A 6,546-nucleotide genomic window follows, 5' to 3' on the forward strand; every position below is an offset into this window, starting at 1 on the left:
GCTCCCTCACTTCTTCAGGGAGGAGACTTTTGGGTAGAAAGAGACAGGAGACACCTCTGGCATCTGGCCAACTGGGATTCCCCCTTGCCTTCCGGTGCCACTGGGTGCCTGGGTTCCTGCCAGCTGGATTTGGGACTCAGGACTTGAGGTACAGCGTGCTCCTAGTCAGCCTGATCTGATGGAGGACCTCCATGGGATCCTGGGGTTCCCTCCGCTGTTCACCACCCCACGCTGCTAGAATTGAAAACCCAGGAGTTTGGGGTCATTCACCAGGAGGATTCTGTTCCAGTCACCCCCTTCTTGGTTGTGGGTTATGGGAACCTCTGTTGAGCCCCTTCCTAGAATTTGGCAGTTGACCAAGAGCCTGGAAGAGGGGTGCTTTGGCCCCTCAGTGCCTTCTTGATCAAAACAAAACCGGTGTGATTCCTACAAACCTGGAGAATTGTACTGTGGGGTGGGGTGGTGGTGGTGTCTTGCATAGAGGCCACCCCATTCTCATCAGATCCCCAGTGGATGCAGAAGAAGGGGCTCTGTAGAAAGGGAAGGCAGTGACCCCCTGCCTACCCCTTCCTCCAGCCCTGGCTCTGTGTAATGAGATCACCTTTCAGGATTCTAGTCTTTATCTTAGTCTGGGGGAGGGGGAACTAGGGGCCTAGATTCTCTCCTAACCTCCTCTCCTTTCCAGCCCCCTTTCTGCCTTTTTCCTCCAGGACTCCTTTCCTTCCAGAATAACAATTCCCCAAATTAAACCCTGCCCCCTCTCTTCCCCAGTCCCCTGCCCCATTCTGGCCTCAGGGACTTAGAATAAAAGTGCCCAGACAATGCTTTTTCCTTCACCATGAGTTTCCTACTCATTCTGTTACTCTGCTTCCTGTCCCAAATCACCCAGCTGTTTTTTTCAAAGCCCCTCTCCATAGCCAGCTGCAGGCCAAGGAAAAGCCAGCTGGTCAGACTGTGGGGTGATGCTGGCCTCCATCCCGCTCACATCTGTAGGTCCTGACCCTTTCTTAGGTGAGGAACCCGAGGCATCTCTGGGTCAGGATCCTAAGCACAACACTGCTGCAGAGGTAACCTCTAGGTGAAAATTACTCAAGCCAAGGGCTGAGAACCCCCCTTTGGGAAGAGAGGGGCTGAGGGCCTGCCTGCTGTATAACCCAGCAAAACACATGTGTGTAAACCCAGCTCTCTCCTTTTTCAGCCCAGGCACAAGCTCTTCTGATTTTCCCAGGATTTAGGAGTTTGGGGTGGGGTGGGGAGGGGTACAGAGAGGGAGGTGAGTGACTCAGCTCCTCCCAGGAGCCTTGGTGGGGGACAGGGGACAAAACGTCCTGTCCCAATCCTCCTCCTCACTCCACCCCCCCACCCCACCCCAGCCTTGGCCAACTCAAACAGGCCCCCTCCCTGTCCATTCCCTGCTCCTGTTTATACCGGGAGCCCCTTAGTCATTCTCTGGCTGGCTTTTCTACTCTCCCCAATATCCCTCCTCTCTTGGTTTTCTCTGCCCTTATAAGTCCTCTGCCAGTGGCCCCGACACCTCCCGTCTTCCTCTCACCATGTCTGCCTGTGTCTGGCCCTCACTTCCTCTGCTCCAGGTCAGGCCTGAACTTGGGGTTCCCTCCTATTTGGAACTGCTTCAGCATAGCCCTCCAGGTCTGGAAGCTGTCTTAGAAAGGGCAGCCAGTAGGAGTCCCTAGAGGTCATCAGCCCAACTATCTTCTTCAGAAGAAATGGCTGTAGAGAGTTTTGTCCAAGGTCATGTAGCTAGCCAGTTAGTGGTGAGTCTAGAACCTAGTAAGAGTTTTGACTCTAAACCCAATGCCTTCTCTCAGCCCATTGAGCTTGAAATGCTGTTCCCTCTTAGCTTTTTCTCTGTCTTGTGTCTCTCTCAGCTTGTCTCTGGCTCAGCCTGTGTGTCTCCAAGTGTCTCTCTGTTTCCTCTCTCAGATCTGACCTCACTGGTACCTTCTGTCCCTTCATCGCTCAGTAGGAATGATTTGCTGTGATGACGGACTATTATTAATCACGGTCTGCTTGACAGAGAGGCAGAAGGGGTGAAGGGCAAGGGCAGGACATTCACCAGGCTCCTGCTGTACCAGCCTGCTTTTCCAGAAGACTGGAGCTTTAAAACCAGAAGAGTGAATTTCTATAGAGATGGACAGGATAGAGGTGCAAGTTCTAAAGCCAGGAGCCATGCTGAGAAATTCAACATGGTGGGGGAGGGTTGGGGGAGAATTAATACTGGCTTATTTAGCATATGCTATATTCCTGGCCCTAGGCTTGACATTTAACCTGTCTTTATCCCATTTAATCTTCCCAACTATCCAGAACTGAAGGTATTATAATCCTCACTTTCCTGTCAGGAAACTGAGGCCCAGAGAGTGAAGTGACTCAGCCAAGATCAACAGAAACAAAGGGGCAGAGGTGGAATCCAAATTCAATCCCAACGGATTCCAAAGCCTGTTGCTTTTCCCACTGCACTGTTAGTTTAGCCCTCTAAACTGCGCTTGCTTTCTACAGGGGGAAGATTTTGGAACAGGGATCTTTCACCCAGGTCCATTGTCCCCAGGGTGGGGTGGAGGGAAGATTGGATGCACAGTCCACTAATCCTCTGAAACTGGGTGGAAGTTTTTTTGTGTATGTATGTGATTTCTCTGCGGTGAGACTTGATTCTTTTAGATTCTTAAATGTCTGGAAATTCTGAGAGCACTGAGGCTGGATGTCTTGATTTCAAGGAATAGATTTGAGCTACATGAGGCCTATAAAAAGCCTGGTTGGGTGGCTTGGGCTGAGTGAAATCTTTATGAAATAAAACTTCCCAGCTGAGACCGTATCAATCTCCTCAACTCTTGTAACCTGGAGCAATCTGGGATAGCGAGAGACCCCAAGTAGGTGGCTTTTGGTCACAGCGACCCTGCTTGCTCACTCTGGGGGATTGTTCAAATATAACACTGTCAATGTGATATGATGCAAAAAAGATTGGGAAGAGTTCGCTGGACAATGGGGCCAGAGGAGCTTGTTGGCTTGCGGCTCCTGGCTTTGGCCCTGAGGCCCCACTCCTGCCCTGTGGTGGGTGATGAATGGAAAGGGGAAGGTAGGAGGGATACTAATGAAGACTATGGAGATGCAAGTGGATCTCTGGAAGGTGAATAGGGGCCCAGTTATCCCAGGAGTCTGGGTCCAGAGCCTGCTAAAGTTGGGGCATTGGTCTGGGTGTGTGCGTCCAAGAGAGGAGTTGGAAAGTACAGGAGCAGGCCATCTGAACCCTCAGGCTCTGTCACTGCCCTGACTCAAGGTCTCAGCCAAGGGGAACTGATGGCTCCATCATCTGTGAGTCAGCACCCACCACGCCACCCCCACTCCCTGTCTGACCCAGGAGAAACCCCTCCCCCATGTCCTAGACCTAAAATACACCCGGACTCTCCTCCCCTTTCCACCCCCACTTTGCTCAGAGTGCAGGAGGGGTGGATGAAGGATGTTTGCTAGGATGACAAAACCAGGCCTGGTAGATAAGATGCTTGGGTTCTCTTGGTGCTCTGGGACTCTGAACCTAGGGATTGAGACTTGTGACCAGATATTTCTGTAGGGACCAAACTGGGAGTTTTTTCAGGCTAGGCTAGGCTCAGGAGGAACAGAGGAACAGATTAGGGGAAGGGCACTAACGGGAGAGAGGCGGGCCTAAAAAATACAAGACCCAAAATATGAGGTCTAAAACAAGTAGATCCATGAGAAAGAATTTCCCCTACCCCAGGTAGGGTCTTCTCTTCCAAAACCTCTTCAATTTTTCTATTCTTTTTTTTTTTTTTGGTAAAAGAATTCTATAGCAAAATGTAACAATCCAGATAGGAAGTTAAAAGGGAAATAAGATTCTCTGGGGTGTCCTAAACATCGACCTCATTTAATTTGCTCATCCATCCCACCCCCCCATTACTTTCTGTTCTTTTTCTCCCCTTCGCTGCCATGAACCTATATTTGTTGAGGAAAGGAGTGCCTGAAACTTCTGAGATCAAGGACCTGGAAGCTAGAGAAGAGATGCATCCGGGGTGGGAGCTGAGGGCGGGAGCATCAGTTTCCTGGGATGGCCTTCCCAGATGTAAGCACATCTGGAGCCCATCAGGGAGGGACCTGGAGCACCAGGATTCTCAATACACATCAGATTGGGGCTGTGAAGCTCTAAGGATGAGCCAGGCGTTCCCTCCCACCCCCACTAGTTTGTCTGCCATTTCTAGCCCTCTCCTGGGAAGGATTACCAGTCCCAGACAGGAAGTTGGGGCATTGGAAGGGGCTTGGAGGAGGGCAGGAGGGCCAGGGATTGCACCCAAACCCAGACATACTTTTTCCCTAGCTTCATCTCTTTTTGGCTCTATAGAGGTGACAGCATCTCTGATAAGGTAGGAATCAGTGTGTGTGTGTGTGTGTGTGTGTGTGTGTGTGTGTGTGTGTACAGCATAGATATGCCAGTTGTCCTTAACACAATAATATATTTGCTGTGGCATCAGGTTGGGAATAGGGGCCAGCATGTCCCTCTCCTTGCTTTTCATGAAAAGGCATCAGTCCTCCCCATGAGTTCTCTGGACAGTTGGCACTTCTCACCCCTCCACACACACACACACACACGCACACACACACACTCACACGCACGCACACGCCTTCCTTGGCTGGAAATTCCTCCCTATCTATCATCACCTTGTAATGAGCACATTTGTTTTCCAGGGGTCACGTCCAAGGCTAAGAATAGGTCCATCCCCTTGCCCTATCCCTCAGGGAGATCTAACCTATTGGGGGGTACATGGGTATACAGTGATCCCCGCAAGGGATCCAGGTGTCCCCAGCAGCCAGTCTCTAAGGGTAAAATGGAAAGTCCCTGGGGCTGAGAATCAGGCTCAGTGATATGGAGAACTTCTGGGATGCAGAGCTCCCTCTCTTTCTTCCAACAGCTATAGCTTGAGAGGAGAATTGAGCCTTAAAAGGTTCTTAAAGAACTCCTGGACTCCAACGTTGTGACTTACTGAGTTGAGATAATATAATAGAAGGTAGTGTTGTATATAATTTACAAGTGGTTTATTTCTGGGTCTAATTTACAAAAATATATTGATTGGGCTTCCCTCCTTACCTGCAGCAAAAGGTGAGTCTCCACATCTTTTCACCTCTGGACTCAACACTTGATTGGACTTCAAAGCCCGAGGGAAGAAGCCAAGGGGAGGAGCTTCCTGACCTTTTGGCTTAGAGCCCTTTCAATAGCTGTGCAATAGCTCAAAGGCCAGAGACCACCCTGTGGCAGTCTCTGCTATAGGCTTGGCTCGAGGCCCCAGATGACAGAACTGTGTGGCTGCGTAGTAGGGCTAGGGCTCTCAGGTCTCTAAGATAGAGGAGGGATGTGTGATAGAGATTGACCTGGGAAGAAAGGAAGTTTGGGGTTTGGGTGGAAAGCTAAGAGGCTGGGGGAGGGAAAGGTAGGATGTAGCTGTAAGCTTTCACTTCGGTGAGATCCGCAATTCCTTCAGGCCACGCCCTCACACCCAGCTTTCAGTGGCTGGCCACACCTCCACAGCTGGCTGGGAAGAGATCTCAACCCTGCTCCCCATCCCCAAACCGATTGCTTACAGATGGTCTAGGAAATGGGGTGGAGGTTGAAAGGAGAAAGGGAAGATAAGGGGTGCAGTGAAGGAAAACTGAAGGAAGGAGGGGGAGATTCATGGAAGGGAGAGAGAAGTTGTGGTCAGGTGGGGAAGCCTGTGAAGATGAGGAAGAATTGGAAACAGTTGGAAAGGGAGAAGGGAAATGAAAAAGAGGGTCACACTCCCTCTGCAATTCGTCCTACTCACTGCAGGCAAATTCATCTTCTTACACCAAGTCTCAGATGATGTGACTTCTCAGCTCAAAACCTTCCATGGCTCCAATCTTTTAACCAATAGGGATCTGCCTACTCTAAAGTGCCTAGAACGGCAAGGGCACATGGTCAGGGCCACTGACCCAATTTGGCGTACATTTTTGAGTGCTAATTATGTTTAAAGCTCAATGGGCTCTGCTGGGGTGAATAAAAAGGGAGAAGAAGGGGAGGGAATTGGGCTAGCATGGAGACACAAATAAGATCAAAGAGGTGGACAGAGAGATGCCTCAGAAAGAGAGAAAAGGCAGAGTGACTAGGCTGGGAGAGCCAGGAGTGACGAGTGGAGAATGAAAGAGAAGGGGGTGGAGGAAGCAGGAAGGAGGACCCAGGAAAGATGGTAGGAGAGAGGGAAGGGGAAAGGAAAGGAGAAGGAAATAAAAGGGGGAGGGATAGAGGGAGAGGAATGTGGAGAGAGGGAGGCAGGGGTGTGGAGTGTGAAGAGTGGGAGACAGAAATGGGAGGACAATCCTTTCTTCCTGCTGGGTCAGGAACTCGCTGCTGGCCAATGAGAGGCTGTTTGGAGTGGCCAGGAAGCCTGTAGGCCATCTGGTCTGCTCCCCACCCCCTTCCCACTTAGGACCCAGCTTTCTATGTCCTTTGCCATTTTTGGGTCCTTGAATCCACTCTCTTCCTTCTCTGGTTCTCTGCCCTCCCTATCC

Source organism: Rhinolophus ferrumequinum, chromosome 10, assembly GCF_004115265.2.
Source record: "Rhinolophus ferrumequinum isolate MPI-CBG mRhiFer1 chromosome 10, mRhiFer1_v1.p, whole genome shotgun sequence".
Taxonomy (NCBI): Eukaryota; Metazoa; Chordata; class Mammalia; order Chiroptera; family Rhinolophidae; genus Rhinolophus; species Rhinolophus ferrumequinum.